Raw genomic sequence first — 17500 nt, forward strand, 5'->3', positions numbered from 1 at the left:
CGATTGGCAGCCTGCCACGTCCCGCTTGCTTCAGCGCCTTGTCTCACAACATAAAGTATGAACAGGCACTCGAAGCCTAATGAAAAATGGCTTATAGAGCTCGTTTTTCACATGCTTCTTGTAAATGTCATGAACAGTAAGATCCGGATTATTATTATCTTTGTATATGACGCTTTTATACGATCCTGTCTGTATAATTCTATCGTATTTTATTTCTGCATCACATCTACCGCCTCACTATTCAGGAGGACACTTACACACACACACACACACACACACACACACACACACACACACACACACACACACACACACACAGCTAAACAAACAAACAATACAATACAATACAAAAGTGTCGTACTACGTGAGAAATGCCATGGACACTGGACAGGTGGAGTCGTCGGGCTTGTTTATGTTTGACGCGTGTAATCCTGAACCAACTGACGTATGAGATGAATACAAGAACCCTCATTTACCGGCAAGTCCATTTCGAGGCCGGAGGTGGCAAGCTGATACACACGCGACTGACATGGCGACCTAACGTATGATGTGAACTGAGAAGGGGAGAGACATGTAGCTTTCCATATTTCGTCTGTGTGTCTGGTGTGTTTCTCGCAACACAACACGAAGAGGAAGGAACAATCTCAGCCTTCCACTGCATGTGCCATGTGGCTTTGTTTATTAGAATCTGCCTTCTCCACAATTTGGATAACATGTAACGTTTTCTTTCTTTTTCTTTAAATTTTCTAGGTGCTCAAAAGGTCGTGATCCTGATGGTCTCCAAGAACTGTATTCTCTCTCTCTCTCTCTCTCTCTCTCTCTCTCTCTCTCTCTCTCTCTCTCTCTCTCTCTCTCTCTCTCTCTCTCTCTCTCTCTCTCTCTCTCTCTCTGAGCTTTTTTCCTCCTTATCGGGAATTCTGGTGGGCTTCGCCTTGCTGCAAAGAAGGATGACATCTCTAATCCTTTAAAATACTCTCCCATAACTTTGCTCTCTTCTTTATTTTTTATTTAGATACTTTAAAGATTTGTGAAAATTTTTCCCATCAAAATATTCTCCTCAGAAGAAAAACGGACTCAGTGAAGATTGATTTGCTGGCGGTCTTCATACTTTCGCAGCTGAATTAGTCATCATCACTTGAAATCTCTATTGAAATCTTTGTTGTTGATTCCAAACTCTTCGTAAGTTTTCGATGGAGGGTGGCGTGAATGTTTAGTGTGCTTCTGTTCGTCTATCTTTTTTTTTTTTTCTCTCTCTCTTTCTCATTATTTTTGTTTTCTTGCATATTACTTATAATCTATCGAAAACTGAGTTAAATGTCACTAAATCACACTATCGCTCGCTGTCTCCTTCTTCCATCTGTGGAAAACCCATGCTTTCATTCTAAAGAAAACTAATAACATTTCTTGATAACTGCTACGAAATCACCAACTTTTATTTATTTATTTTTTTCGGTTTTTGATTGAGAATAATAATGCTGGCCTTTCCACACGTCTTCATCTCAAAATATCTTCTTCCACAAGATTCTTGAATTAGAACTTCTGCTTCTGCGATGGTGGGAGCCTTGCATCAGCTTCATGAATTATCAGCCTCCTATGGATTATTACCGGCCTCACATATTGAAGGTGAGCGAGATGGACAGGTACTCTATATAAAAGATTTATAAATGCCGTCAAATGGTATTCGTTCCACGGCCTCCCTTCACCCACCTGTCTTCAGTATCCAGTCAAAGCCTTCCTTGTTACTACTCTTTTTCATAATGTTTTCCTAAATAACTTTCTGTTCGCTCTCATTCCCGGTCTGCAAGAGTTGCCAATCATTACCGTTACCGATTTATGTCTTCACTAATCAACATGGATAATGTCTTCTCAGCTTTATAACTTTCTTAACTCTTACTTAATCAAGAGAGAAGTATCTCTTCGTAATGAAAAACAAATGCTAAATAAAAAAATAAATAAATAAACATTTAAAACTGTGAAAAAAAGAGAGCAGGAGTAGAATTTCCAAAAAGTTAAGTTACGAGGTGTCTTGATACTCTCCTAAAGTTTAAAAGTTAGTGAAAAGGTTCAAAAAAAGGTTGGCGAAAAATCTGAGAGCTTACTATCGAAGTGGTGGGTGAAGGAGGGAGGGTGATGTTTACTTTTCCACAAAAGAATGAGAGAGAGAGAGAGAGAGAGAGAGAGAGAGAGAGAGAGAGAGAGAGAGAGAGAGAGAGAGAGAGAGAGAGAGAGAGAGAGAGAGAGTTGTGAGTTCTGTTGCTGGATAGTGCTTATAGCTTGTAAATTTGGAATACCCATAACACCTAAAGAAAAAGTAACTGATGATTAATGCAATGCTGGAGCAGACTGAGAACTCAAGTGAAACTGCAGTTGTGGAATAAATATCATTGAATTTAATGCCACGACTTTTAGAAACATGTCAAATATGTAGGCTTCCTCCACCTTGCCTTACATGGCCGAGTGAAGTCTTTTGTTTAGGATAATCACCTAGAAGAATGTAATTAGGCTAACGAGACCAGCTGTCATCCTTATTGGAGTGCTTGCAACTCTTTAACTTGTAAAAAATTCTTCAACCTGCTGTATTTTGCGAGTTTTCCTTTCCCTGATTCGCTTTATAAACTTTAATAGTTTTCTTTTAACGTGAAAGTGCAAGTAAGACGCTTTTTACTTTCATGGGTGAAATAGAATAAGATAATCAGTGTTCGCCCATCGCTCTTAATTCACTTGTTCCTTCGTTACCTTTTGCCGTGCTCCTTCATAATACAAGCATCCATATATTTTCTTTTTCGCTTTTTGTACTTTCGTTGTCCTTCTCCCTCTCTCTCCACCTCCATGCTTCTCTCCCAGCACATCCCTCTTCTGTTAGCAGGCTTTCCATCTCGGATCTCTCCCTTCTTTGTTCTCCATGCACTCCTTTCTTCCTCGACCTGTTGTTCAGGAATTATCATTATGTCCTGTCTCTCACGTCTTCGCTCTAACACCTGCTGTGGCTTCTGTGTCATTTCTATCGCATCCTTAACATACATCTACGAGTACATATACAGAAGTATCAGAAATATTATCCCCGATAATGTTGGAATTCTTTTTTACATGGTTGTTTATAAAGGAAGACTAGTAAGCGGAAACAAAGACTTGACACAAAACTTTTCAGGTGAAGAAATCGAAATACATTTTTCCTCACGAGTTAAATTAGTAATACTACAATTTTTTTTTTTTTTTTGTGTGTGAGGAAGAATTAATTTGGTGTTTCGTTGTAGGCTACTTGGAGTGAATGTAAAGAAAAATTTTTTTTTATCGATGTAGTGTTACCGACTGGTTTGCTTGGAACCGAAAATGGGAAACGGAAGTAGGAAAAAAGAGGAGATTGAATGTGATGAAGATGAGGCAACTGAGGAAAATGTGAAATAGCACATGTGGATGGAGAAACGAAAGTGAGGAAATATCAGTGTGCAAGAGAAACTATTAATGATGAAGTGTCTTGGTCCATCGAAAATCAGAGTGAGGGATCTCCAGGCCTGCCACGGAGACTGCAATGTGTGAATGGAGAGCCTGGAGCAGCGTGAGGTAGGGAGTCTCCTCAAGCGGCTTCAGTTATTCATCCCACTTTGCATATTTACGAGTCCTGGTTGTAAATGAATGAGACTTCCTTAAGTGTTTTATTAGATAATAACGAACTCGTGGCTGATTGAGAACAATAGGCTGTCCTTGTATCATCATCATCATCATCATCATCATCATTACCATCATCACCACCACCACATACGCTGTTCTAAAAAGAAATGTTCATATTCGTAACAGCGGTAAAAGTCGTATGTTTTACATTACTACTACGATATTAAGCTACATCCCCCTAACATATTTTACTTTTTTTATTTTAACACTTCAGGATTTTGTTCCCTTATTTTTTCGCAAAGGTCAGTTTCATTTCTAAATCTCCCAATCCTGTGAAGAAATAACAAATACGAAATATGACTCTCGTTTCTTTTTCACTTAGTCATTGTCTTTCTATTTTCAACCCAAATACCCCGTGGAAGATAAATTTGCGAAAATAATGAATGTAAACGAGCGTGGCGGTAGAGGGTGTGAGATCGTTACTCTGATGGTGGTGGTGGTGGTGGCGGTGGTAGTACTAGTGGTGGTGGAAGTGGTGGTGGTGGTAGGGTGTGGTAATGATGATGGAAAGGGAAATAAATATGCTAACTAATCAATGTTGGCCCTAGTAAACAGGGAAGGCAGTGCACTAAATCTATTTCCCCCTTTATAAATACCAGCACGCGCACGTGAGAGGGATTAAGGCTAGCAAGACAGCTCACTGAAGCAAAAACTAACCTTTCACGGGAGAGAGAGAGAGAGAGAGAGAGAGAGAGAGAGAGAGATGAGAGAGAGAGAGAGAGAGAGAGGAGAGAGAGAGAGAGAGAGAGAGAGAGTTTATACATTGTCAAAGCAACAAATTTATCGCGTCACGTATATTATAAAGAAGAGGGTTCCTCAACAACAACAGCAATAGAAATAAAAATTACGGGCTTGTATTGGGGATTTGTATGGGGAAACAGAACGTAAAATTGTATACCTGTATCACTGATTGGCAAGTTTATTGCACTGTTTTATACACAGAAAGGATACTACGTTTTTTTTTTTTTTAATGAAACATTGACATTGTATAATATTCAACACGTGATGGGTGAAAGAGACATTGATAATTCGAGTTCCTGTAAATCAACACGACAAAAATTTCTGATTCTGGAAGTGACGACGAATGAGTGTGGAGAGAGAGAGAGAGAGAGAGAAAGAGAGAGAGAGAGAGAGAGAGAGAGAGAGAGAGAGAGAGAGAGAGAGAGTAGGTGGGTGGAGGAAGAAAGTGACAGACGGGCGGGAAGTGGAAGGCGTAGAAGCATAATTAAAGTAGGGTGCCTCCGTTATAACATTGAGTTAGTGCGCTCCTTGCTTCCATTAACTCTCATCATCATAGCCTTCAAACGTTCTCTCGTCTTTGAACTTTCACCATCACCCTATGTCTGTGACTCACTCCTCTTTTGCTCTGTCAGTTTTCCTTCCCTTCTTTATTGTATAAAGCACTTCCGGACGTTCTAATGCTTCAAGAGATCTTAAAATCTGTTGACTGACACTAGGTTACACAAACATATGATGTCTCTGCCAGACAGAGACAATATGTTTACTGTTCTCTGTAAAAAAATGACAGTATTAAAGTACTAAGCTTTCGGCTATCTCGATCCTTTTTTTGTTGTAGAGAATGTTTAATTGCTGCATCTGTGTGTGTGTGTGTGTGTGTGTGTGTGTGTGTGTGTGTGTAAATGTGTGTTAGAGAGAGAGAGAGAGAGAGAGAGAGAGAGAGGAGAGAGAGAGAGAGAGAGAGAGAGAGAGAGAGAGAGAGAGAGAGAGAGAGAGACTTAATGGTACTTTGCTAAAAATTCCATTACAATCTGTGATGTTTCACAAATATAAACAAAAAAAATATGATTTATGCAAAAACATTTATAGATAAAGTGGATCTAGTCGTGTGATAGGTTTTGATCCTTTTTACTACGTAATGCACACGTCCGTTTTATTTTGCTCAAACGTATTCTCTCTCTCTCTCTTCTCTCTCTCTCTCTCTCTCTCTCTCTCTCTCTCTCTCCTCTCTCTCTCTCTCTCTCTCTCGTTGTCTGTCTATCTGTCCGTCTGCCTGTGTGTCTGAACCAAATTACGCAAAAAAAAAAAATAAATAAATTAAAATATATATATATATATATATATATATATATATATATATATATATATATATATATATATATATATATATATATATATATATATATATATATATATATATATATATATATATATATATATATATAACTACTGATAATTTCGGTAGAGTTCTCTGAGTACTTTTCTTTTCCTTTGTCTTTACTTTTTTCTGCATTTTCCCCATGATATTTTGTTGACGAAAGTCTGTATTTTTTTTATTTGTTTTCAAAATAAATCAGAATGTTTTCGACCGCAAGATGCTATTAAAGTTATTTGTTGTGTGAGTTGACAGATGCGTTTGCAATAAGATTATAACTTGAAATTACAAGATCAACCACATAAATATCTTGTACACACACACACGAGAGAGAGAGAGAGAGAGAGAGAGAGAGAGAGAGAGAGAGGAGAGAGAGAGAGAGAGAGAGAGAGAGAGAAAGGGGATGGTGGGAAATGAAGCTGAATTAACTATTGTTGAAAGCAGGAGAGTTAAATTCGTACAGAAAAGAAAGGCAATACATTAAGAAGAGAGAGAAAGGAGATTTCCGGGGAAGAGACTGCATAATAAGAGAAAGAGTAGGAGGAGGAGAAGGAATAGAAAGAGAAGGAGGAGGAGGAATGAAGAACAGAAAAAAATGTGATAATTATTATGATGGGAATAATAAGGTTAAGGTAATGTAGATCAGCAGGACGAGATGACTGTTCTAAATGGGAAAAAGAGAATAAGAAGAAGTAAGAAGACTGGAAGATGTCAAACATTATAGTGTAAATAAGAATTGTCACATAAAGCTTTTGTATGAGCTTAATAAAAAAAAATACAATGAAAATTATAAAGATTTATAGAATATATATTATAATATAGCTGTATTTTTTTTTATACAGACGAAGGTCAGTTTATAATAAAAGTTGCTCTGTGACAAACATCAGCGTCATTATTACACCATATTTCAACAAACCACCACCACCACCGCAGTAGTGCATCACATCCATTTTTTAACACTAAAACCACACCGCAACACCATCTCCACCACATAACACCTCTACCACTATCACTGTAATATCACATAGCTGTATCGCCTATCGTACACCACCATCATTAGCACTGCAGCGGTATACACTCGCCAGCACTACCATGTCACCACCAACACCAGTGCTATCATAAACTTTACACAACACCCTCAATGACCTAAAGAAAGCGCCACCATCGCCACACATCACACATCACCACCACATCCCGAATACCACTCTAAGAGTAGCACTCCTTGGCAATAACACTACAACAAAATCATAATCTTTACATTGTCATCACCGTCACATCGCATAAGCACTACATAATCTATATATAAATAGTAGAGAAGTCCGTCATGACTGAAAATAATAGAAATAATAATAACAATAATAACAACAACTTCAATAATAATAGTAATAATAACATAGTACTATTATTACTACTACTGCTACTACTAATAATAATAGTAATAATGATAATAATAATAATAATAATAATAATAATAATAATAATAATAATAAAATAATAATAAAAGTAATAATAATATTTTTTCCATCCCTTTCGCCTTATATGTTTGATTCATTCCTATGTTCCTGACCGCACTGTAACAAGGCAGTGCGTTATTACGGCCACTGTCGGCTCGCCCTTGGCTCCATCCGTCTCAGAACGCCATGCACTCTGCTGCCATGCATATCACATTAGCGAGGTATTGGTGGCTTTCAGTGACCCATGTTTATTTTAGGTTTTGTTTACAACGGTTGTAGCGCGTATGAAAAATGAAGGCATGTGATTTTCCTGTTAACAATACGTCGGGACATGGCAGAGCCTCCTTAGGTGGTGGTGACTGTGTGAGAGAGAAGGGAACTTGCGATAGGGATTTGTTTTAAAAAGTGTTGGCGACTCATAGTCAAAATTATCTCCCCGCTTTTATATTCGATTTAGGCAGGAATTCTGCTCAGGTATATAGGTATCCACCTTTTTTCCGAGGACTCTAAGACAGTGGTCCCCAACCTGTAGCTTGCGTGCACCATGGCGCCCTCGGCACTATATTATGACGCCCGCAAGGTTCAACCAGAAAACTGTGAAACATTCTTCATTTTAACATTCTATATAGTTCTTTTTTTACTTTTTTTATTCAGACAATAACAATTAAGAAAATATGTAATATAAATCCAGTAAAATTATTACTTTTTACACACACATGAGAGAGAGAGAGAGAGAGAGAGAGAGAGAGAGGAGAGAGAGAGAGAGAGAGAGAGAGAGAGAGAGAGAATGTTGGAGGGGAGAAGGGAGTGAGGGTGTAGGACAGACGAGTACTATACACGACGCTTACCGTTACGTGTCGTGTTCAGGTCCATTACTCATTTCGTTCACCAGCGCAGTTGGTGTCTTTCTTTTTTGAGTGGCGTGGAGTACTGCACAGTGTTGCTAAACAACTGCATATTCAGCACTTGTGTTATTCACAGTAATGGCTTCTAGTTCAAAGAAACGAAGTCACAATTACGCCTTTCATGAAGAATGGGAAGATTTTTATTTTTTTTTTTTTTTTGTCAATTTGAGAGAGGTGTGTGCACTTAATATGTCATTCTACTGTTGAATTATCCAAGAAAAGCAATGTAGAGAGGCATTTTATTACACTTCACAAAAATTATGATTCTAAATAACCCTCTCACAGTGATGCAAGAAGGGGAGAAAGTGAAAAAAAGCTAAAATCTGAGCCCAACTAGACACATTCCGGAAACCACTTGCCAAAGCTAAATAATCAACAGTTGCATTATTTAGTGTTGCTCATGTCCTTGCAAAAAAGAAAAAATAGCATTTGAAGATGGTGAAACAGTGAAAGAATGTTGGCTTGAAGCATCTGAGTCCTTGTTTGAAAACTTTAAGAATAAAACTGAAATTGTAACTGCTATAAAATCCATGCCTTTATCGGGAAACACAGTCATTCACACGTAAAATATAAATGATGGCGGAAAATGTGTTTGATCAAATAAAAGCTGATCTTGAAGAATGTACGTGGTTTATTCAGCCTGTAGTTTGATGAATTGAGAGATTCTGTGGACGAAACCCAGTTAAGTGTATTTGTGTGCATGTTTTTTTTTTTTTTCTGATGACAGCGTTGAAAGATTTTTTTTGTGTTCTTACCGCTGAAGGGGGGAAAACGCGTGGTGCAGACGTTTATCAAGTTTTTAAGAGTTTTGTAGACAAGGTCAATTTACCTCTTCAAAAGCTTGTGTCAATAACAACAGATGGTGTCCCGTCTATGATTAGGTAGCAATACTGGCTTTGTAGCACTGTGCAAAAATTATCCTGCATTCCCTCAGTTCACTAGTTATCATTGCATCATCATCAGTAAGTGCTCTGTTCAAAAGTTATTAACTATGAATATGTAATGAAGGTGGTTATGAAAATCTTTAATTCTATTCGTGCTAGAACTCTTCACCACAGGTTGTTTTAAAGCACTCCTGGATGATGTGAGTGCTCAGTATGGTGACCTTGTCTTGTACACAGAACTGCGTTGGCTAAGCAGGGGGCAAGTTTTCCAAAGATTTGAACAGCTAATTCCTGAAATCAACAATTTTTTTTTTTTTGCAAGAAAGGGGACTCAGATGAAGAACTCGATGATTCACAACGTCTAGCTGACTTGGCATTTTAAACTGACGTCACATCTAAGCTCAGGGAGTTAAATTTAGAGTTGCAATGACAAATGAAAACTCTGTCACAAATGATAAGTTCAGTAAATGCCTTCATAAATAAGCTGAAGGTATGGATATCCTAGGTCTCTAAAGAGCTCTTACAACACTTCCATTCGCTGCAAAAAAGACTGAACACAGGAAAATTGAAGTGCAGTGTTCATACTTACAAATCAGCTCAATATAATTTAGATGAGTATAAAAAAAAAAAATCTGCACACTTCAGTAATGTTCTGCCACCAGCCACATTCATATCTAACCCATTTTGCAACTGTGATGTCAGCGACACTGCATCTTAACTTGGATTACTTTTCAACCTGAACGTCTCTGACCTGGAGATTGAAATTATTACGTTGCAAAGTAACTTAGAAGTGAGAAGCAAAGCAAATCACCCCCGAATTTTGGACATTAGTAGTGTTGGAGAAGTTTCCACCTCTGAAGGAAGTTTATCAGAGATTTACCTTCATGCTTTGGGCCAACATACAGGTGTGAATCGGGATTTTCAACAATGAAAATTTAAAAATCCAAGTATAGGTCACGTCTAACTGGCAGTCACCTAAATGACTACATGAGATTAGCAGCTACAAATTACACCCCCGAGATATCCAAGTTAGCAGAAGGAATGCAAACCCAGTCTTCTCATTAAATTTTTGAAAGGTAAGATTTTCTCTCTCTCTCTCTCTCTCTCTCTCTCTCTCTCTCTCTCCTCTCTCTCTCTCTCTCTCTCTCTCTCTCTCTCTCTCTCTCTCTCTCTCTCTCTCTCTCTCTCTCTCTCTCTATATATATATATATATATATTTGGGACGGGCGCCCTCCACTGTGTTTACAACGACGGATGTATCCCACAGCTTACAAAAGGTTGGGGACCACTGCTTCTAGAGTAACCTTACCCCTCCCATGTTTTATCATTCGGTTGATAGTGGCAGCATCAGGATGCTTAGACTACAAAATATTAACAGTGTGTAGACTTAATAGTATAAATAGAACATGCCTTTCTAACCGATGCTGGGAGTGATGGTAGCTAGTGCTGGGAATGATGTTCACCCAAGTGTAGCACTGCGTTAAGATTAGACTTCGCATTAAGGATCCCTTCAGGTAAGGTGACTTCGTAGTTAAGACAATTATCCTCTATTTTTTTTTTTTTTTCATTCTACCTGATGTTGTTCTGGGAGATTGCATTTGAGTGGGCTCTTTTTTATGTTTTTTGTTGCCTTTGACCAGTCACCCTTTTACATAAAAAGAAATAATAATTAAAGTTTTTATTTGGTTATTATATTTTTAATTCCTCATCCCTGAACGATGAGAAAATGACAAAGAATATTTTCTATTTACTTTGCTAGTTTTTATTAATCTTTGGAATGAAATTATACCAGTCAAGTAACTTCCATACATACATCTGACTTCAGAAGGTGCACGGCTGCGTATATTTCTTTAAAAAAGTGACTAAGATCAGAGGGACATTATAAAGCTTTGTCATGTTTATAGGTGGTGCACGAAATAGTGTTTAACAGTAATAAAAGCAAAATTATTTCAGCTTCTGAAATAATTTTGCCTTGCTTTCGTTTTTTATTTGCACGTCCTTGTACATGCTTGCACTATGCAATTCTGCTAGAACTCCCTCTGTTTTTCCGTCTTCCTTTGACTAATTTATATATATATATATATATTATATATATATATATAATATATATATATATATATATATATATATATATATATATATATATATTATATATATATATATATATATATATATATATATATATATAATATATATATATATATATATATATATATATATATATATATATATATATATATATATATATATATATATATATATATATATATATATATATATATATATATATATATATATATATGTGTGTGTGTGTGTGTATGGAAGAGTGTGTTTAGAAATGTGCTCAATTTCCTTGTGTGGACAGATCGGATGTTTATGTTTTCGACGGACATAAACGTCCTCCGATCTGCCCACACGAGGAAACTGAGCCATTTCTAAGCTCTCTCTCTCTCTCTCTCTCTCTCTCTCTCTCTTCTCTCTCCTCTCTCTCTCTCTCTCTCTCTCTCTCTCTCTCTCTCTCTCTCTCTCTCTCTCTCTCTCTGAGTTGGTTATAGTGTTGTTGTGGAATAGAGAAATTGAGCTGCAGATAGGTAAGAGATTGAGGTTTGGGGAGAGGGTGAAAGAAAGAACTGGATGCGTTAGAGGAGCTTGTTGGAATGGTTATTTAGCATCCCTTCGGTAACTCGCACTACACGCGACGCTGAAAATCTTGAGTTTTGCAGGAATGCGTTGCTTGATATGTTGAGAGAGAGAGGAGAGAGAGAGAGAGGAGAGAGAGAGAGAGAGAGAGAGAGAGAGAGAGAGAGAGAGAGAGAGAGAGAGAGAGAGAGATTCTACACACACACACACACACACCACACACACACACACACACACACACACACACACACACACACACACACACACACACACACAGACACACACACACACACACACACACACACACACACACACACACACACAATCTCTCTCTCTCTCTCACACACACATACGATCTCTCTCTCTCTCTCTCTCTCTCTCTCTCTCTCTCTCTCTCTCTCTCTCTCTCTCTCTCAGCATATCAAGCAGCACATTCCCACCAAATTCATTATTTTCAGCGTCAGGTGTAGTGGGAGTAATCAAAGCCATGCGGAGACCTGGTTGACCATCCCCTTCAGACTCCCAATTCTTTCTTCCAACCTCTCTCCCCAAACATCATCTCGATATCTGCAGTTCAATTTGTCTCTTTCATGAATAATATTTCTAACCAACTTTTGTTATTAATGCATAACATGTTTCTCCACCCTCTAGATATTTTTCTTTTGTGTTGACGGTGACAATACATATTTTTCCCATATGAATAATGAATAATATAATGTCTTTTTTTTTTTTTTTACATTAATCTATACTTAATTTATCATGTATGTTTTTCCTTCATAAATTTCTGTACTTTATTATTAACTCTTTTTCCCTTTTATTTTTCATCGTCAAACATTCTACTGCGACTGTTCTTTTAATTTTCTCAATGGTTACTCCATCAAAATAGGCTTCACCCTTTCTGTTCACTGCAACCCTTCCCTCCAACACTTTCCAATTGGTGGGCAAAGTCAGTTCAAACAATTGTCCTCTTCCCTCTTATCAGGCAAATACTTCTCCACAAAAGGTTCCTCTTCACTACACTCTAGCTCAATCCACTCCCTTCTTTCCTTCCTCTTCCCTCTCTGATCAGCTGTTTCACTTCTCTACTATTTGTTGCCCTTTCGTCTTCTTTCACATCCAAGCTCATTCACGCCACCTGCTTTTTTTCCGTACTTCTTGTGTTCAAATACAGCAAAAATACGCATCACTTCGTATTTTATTGTGGTGTCCGTGTCTGTCTTTGAGAAATATGAAATGGATAGATATTGGTAAATTCTAAACATAAATAAATGTGAAGTATATCTCCTGAAAGGCCGCCAGCTAGAATGCCACTGTTGTTATATTTTTGGTTTCATTTTCAGTTTCTTTGTAGTTTTATATCTTGGCTCTCGCTTGTAAGGAATATCAAGCCTTAGCTGAAAAGTATTTTCAACTTGTTCTTATAGATTGCTTCCATAATTACTTATTTGTGTTTATACACTTCATATCATGATTAGTATATCTGTGTTCCACTCCCTCTCTTGAGGTCCAATGGCAGTGATCGAAACTCAGGGAGAACACGAAGTAAAATGAAAAGGAAAGGCAATAACACTGGCTGGAAGGACTTTTATGACCGTCACAATCAAGCAGAAATCCAGACCAAAACCGAACGAACGGAAAATTATTTCTTCGCTAAAACTTCTGTCTGTGGATTTTTGGGGCGTTCACAGCAGCAGCAGCAGGAGCAGGCTGCAGCAAGATTGTGAGGATGTGAAGAAATGAAGCGGAGACTTGGCGGAAAAAAAAAAAAATCTTTGTGTTTGGAGTTAATGGGTTTTGTCTGTGTAATAACTGCAGGATTGAGACGTAGTAAGAGATGGACTCCAGGGGTAACAATGTATTAAGGAGCGGCTACCCGCTTGCCGGCTGGAGCTGAACTGGCTCCATACAGAGAGAAGCTTCCGAAATCAACTAGTATGAACTAATACATAAACCAATACATGAAGCAGTGAATGACAAGTAGTACTTTGGTAGTAACAATTATAACACTCCTCCCTTTTTTTAAAAAAAACTCAGGTTAGAAACCATAAAATCAAGTTTACAACCAAAATGTTAAAAAAGATACAGAAGATACTAAAACTTATCAATTAGAAAGACTAGAAAAAAAAATATTCGATACAAGTTATAAGAAACGCTAAAACCCGCAAACACGAGACAAAAAACAAAATAAACATAGTAACTAAAACTAGCAAAAGTAATACAAAACTCCAACAATTAAAATAGTTAACACAAGTGAAGCAAGAGACCTAACATTTTATTTCCAAGCTATCTGCAAACGATCTGGCTTCTGGCGCAGTCTCTCAGAACGGCGCAGTGTTTCCCTCTCCAACGGCTGCTGTTGTGGCGGCAATCCAGGTTCGAACTCTTGACTTGAGGTTAACTCTCGTTCTTGAATTTGATCCGGCGCGTTGCTGTTGTGTGCTCCGGACTGCTTCGAAACTCCTGCCTTTAGGGGCGACACGCTGCCTGCCGGTGCCGAACCATGTTTCTGAATTCCTGCTCCATTTGTGAGGTCCATGGGAGGTGGTATGGCATCATCTGCGTTAACCGTCTCGCCCTCTATGCTTACTCTTCTCCTCACATAGTCGAGATGACGTCGTACAGTCCTCCCATCTAGCAACTGCACCTTGAAAGAAACAGGACCGGATTTTTGGACAATTACGCCTGATAGCCATTTTTTCCCTGGAGAAAAGTTTACTACATAAACTAATTCTCCCACTTTAAATTCCCTATGCCGCGCTTTCTGATCATGGTAGTACTTTTGCATTTCTTGCTTCTTCATAACTCTATCCTGGACATCTGGATGCAGTAAGTCTAAACAAGTTTTTAATTTTCTTCCCACTAAAAGCTCAGCAGGGGAAACTCCTGTGGTAGTCTGAGGTGTTACTCGATACCGTAACAGAAACTTGCTAATTCTGGATTCCAATGAGCCTCCTGTTAATCTTTTAAGAGAATTTTTAAAAATTTGAACTGCCTTTTCCGCCAACCCATTGGATGCTGGATGGTAGGGAGATGTCTTTATGTGAATGATACCATTTTGTTTTAAGAAAGCTTCAAACTCTTCGCTACAAAAATTGGTACCATTATCTGTTACCACCGTGTCAGGTAGTCCTTGTGACCCGAATGTAACTTGCAACTTTTCAATAGTTATAGATGAAGTGGCTGACTGTGTAGCGTGAACATCCATCCATTTGGAATGGGCATCTATGATGACGAGGAACATCTTACCCATAAACGGCCCAGCGTAATCCAAATGTAACCTGGACCAGGGTTTTAGTGGCCACTCCCATGGCTGCAAAGGAGCGTCTGGGGGAAGATTTCTCACTTGTTGGCACTGTGAACATAGTTGTACTGTTGACTCAACATCTTTATCTATATTGGGCCACCACACATGACTACGCGCAATACCTTTCATGCGCGAGACTCCTGGATGCGTTGCATGTAGCTCAGCCAACACATTTTTTCTAGCTATCTGAGGCACCACCACTCTTGATCCCCACAAAATTATTCCATCTTGGACACTTAATTCGTGCCTCCTTCTAAAAAAAGGCTGAAGTGTTTCCTCTGCTATATGTCCAGGCCAACCGTACAGAATGTGATCTCTTACCTTCGAGAGTGTTGAGTCCTTATCCGTCCATTGCCTTAACTCTCTCGACGTGACGGGTGTCTGGTCTAGTCTCTCCAACACGCATACCACATCACCGGGGACTGGAGTCACCTTGGGGAATTCAGGGAGAGGAAGGCGACTCAACCCATCAGCATGTACTATATTTTTCCCTGGTTTGTGGGTGATAGTGTATTCATACGCCGATAGTGTTAGCGCCCAGCGTTGGATACGACTTGATGCCATCACAGGCACTGGGCGAGTTTCATTAAACAGACTTTTAAGTGGCTGATGGTCTGAAATGATCTCAAAATGGCGGCCATACAAGTAATTATGAAATTTCTTAACACCAAATATTATTGCCAAACCTTCTTTCTCTACCTGAGCATACTTGCGTTCAGCTATGCTCAGGGATCGGGATGCGAAAGCAATCGGTTTCTCCTCTCCAGACTCCAAACGGTGTGCAAGGACTGCTCCCAATCCGTATGGTGACGCGTCACAGGTGAGCAGGAGGGGCTTGCTGCTGTCATAATGCACCAACACCTTGGAGCTCGCCAACAGTTGTTTCGATGTGGCAAGGGCACGCTGCTGTTCTGGTCCCCATTGCCATTCCACGTCCCGTTGCAGTAATCTGTACAAGGGAGCAAATACTGTGGAGAGATTAGGAATGTATCTGCCATAATAATTAACAAGCCCCAAATACGCCTTTAGTTCAGTGATGTTGCTTGGTGTGGGTGCCTTTATAACAGCTTGAACCTTGTCCTCGGACGGGTGCAGCCCTTCCGCATTAATTTTATGTCCTAAATATGTTACTTCTGGTGCCTGAAACACACACTTCTTTAACTTCAGTTTCACCCCCGCGTCATCCATACGCCTCAAAACTTCTGTCAGGTTACTCAGATGTTCCCTTTCCGTCTTCCCTGTCACTAATACATCATCCAAGTACACCACCACGTGAGGGATACCTTGCAGTAAGTTCTCCATAACTCTCTGGAATATTCCTGGCGCCGAGGAGACTCCGTATGGTAAGCGATTATATACGAATAACCCCTTATGTGTATTTATCGTTACATATTTTTTTGATTCCTCTTCCAGTGGTAGTTGTGAATAAGCATGTGACAGGTCTAATTTTGAAAAAGTCTTCCCTCCTGACAAATTTGCTAATAAATCCTCAACCTTCGGTATCGGGTAACTGTCCACTCTAGACACGCGGTTCACAGTCATCTTGTAGTCCCCACAAATACGTATGGATTTGTCTCCCTTAACTATCGGGACTATTGGCGCCGCCCACTCTGAGAACTGCACAGGTTCAATTACTCCATCGTTAACTAGCCGTTCCAACTCGTGCTCCACTTTGTCTTTCAAGGCGTAGGGCAACGGGCGAGCTTTGAAAAACTTGGGTTGTGCCTCCTTATCCACATGTAGGGTCGCCTTTGTGTTTCTGATGAGACCCAACTCCTCTTTGAAAACATTACTAAAACTGCGAATGACCTTATCACACTCTGACCGACAACTATAAACTGCAGCCCAGTCTAGCTTAATTTGTTTCAACCAGTTTCTCCCCATCAAACTCGGGCCGTCTCCATCCACTACCACCAACGGCAGAACTTTCGACTGGTTGTTATAATTAACCTCCACATTCACTTCCCCCATCACTTTCAATAAGTCTCCACTGTAGGTGCGTAACACTACGTCGGAATACTCGAGCACCGGCTTGCACGTATCCTTCCAGCTTTCTTCATACACTTTCTGACTTATAATGGACACCGCAGCACCAGTATCCACTTCCATGGGAATAGCCACCTTGTTAACTTCTGGGTGAACAATCACAGGTGGTTCACGAGCCCCCCGCACTGTATACAAGGTGTATTCTTCCCCAGTTGTCTCACCGTCCTCCTCTTCACCCTCAATCTTGTGCATTTTTCCTTTCCATGTCTGCTTTATTTCGACACATCCTTGCCAAGTGTCCCACTTTCTTACATTTAAAACAGGTAGCACGTGCAAAATGACAGCTAGGAGCCACATGCGGACCCCCACACCTGTAGCACTGTGGTCGAGGATTCGTTCGCACCCACGGTGTCTCTTGAATTTTTCTTCCTTCCCCGCGCCTCTCCTGAATCTTGTTCACTTGACTGCTGCGGTACTCCCCAGCCTGTTGTAGGTCTTCAGTGTCTTTTGCCGCAGCCTCCATAGCCAGAGCAGTTGCCTCTGCC

At 39.4% G+C, this 17500-nt stretch overlaps 1 long non-coding RNA gene across 2 annotated transcripts in view; it reads left to right on the top strand.

The window, feature by feature from the left end:
* Positions 1-17500, top strand: part of LOC135106684 (uncharacterized) — a 132828-nt gene that overhangs the window by 51470 nt on the left and 63858 nt on the right. The gene's annotated exons all lie outside the window — the stretch shown is intronic.

The sequence above is a fragment of the Scylla paramamosain genome, chromosome 14, assembly GCF_035594125.1.
Source record: "Scylla paramamosain isolate STU-SP2022 chromosome 14, ASM3559412v1, whole genome shotgun sequence".
NCBI classification, from domain to species: domain Eukaryota; kingdom Metazoa; phylum Arthropoda; class Malacostraca; order Decapoda; family Portunidae; genus Scylla; species Scylla paramamosain.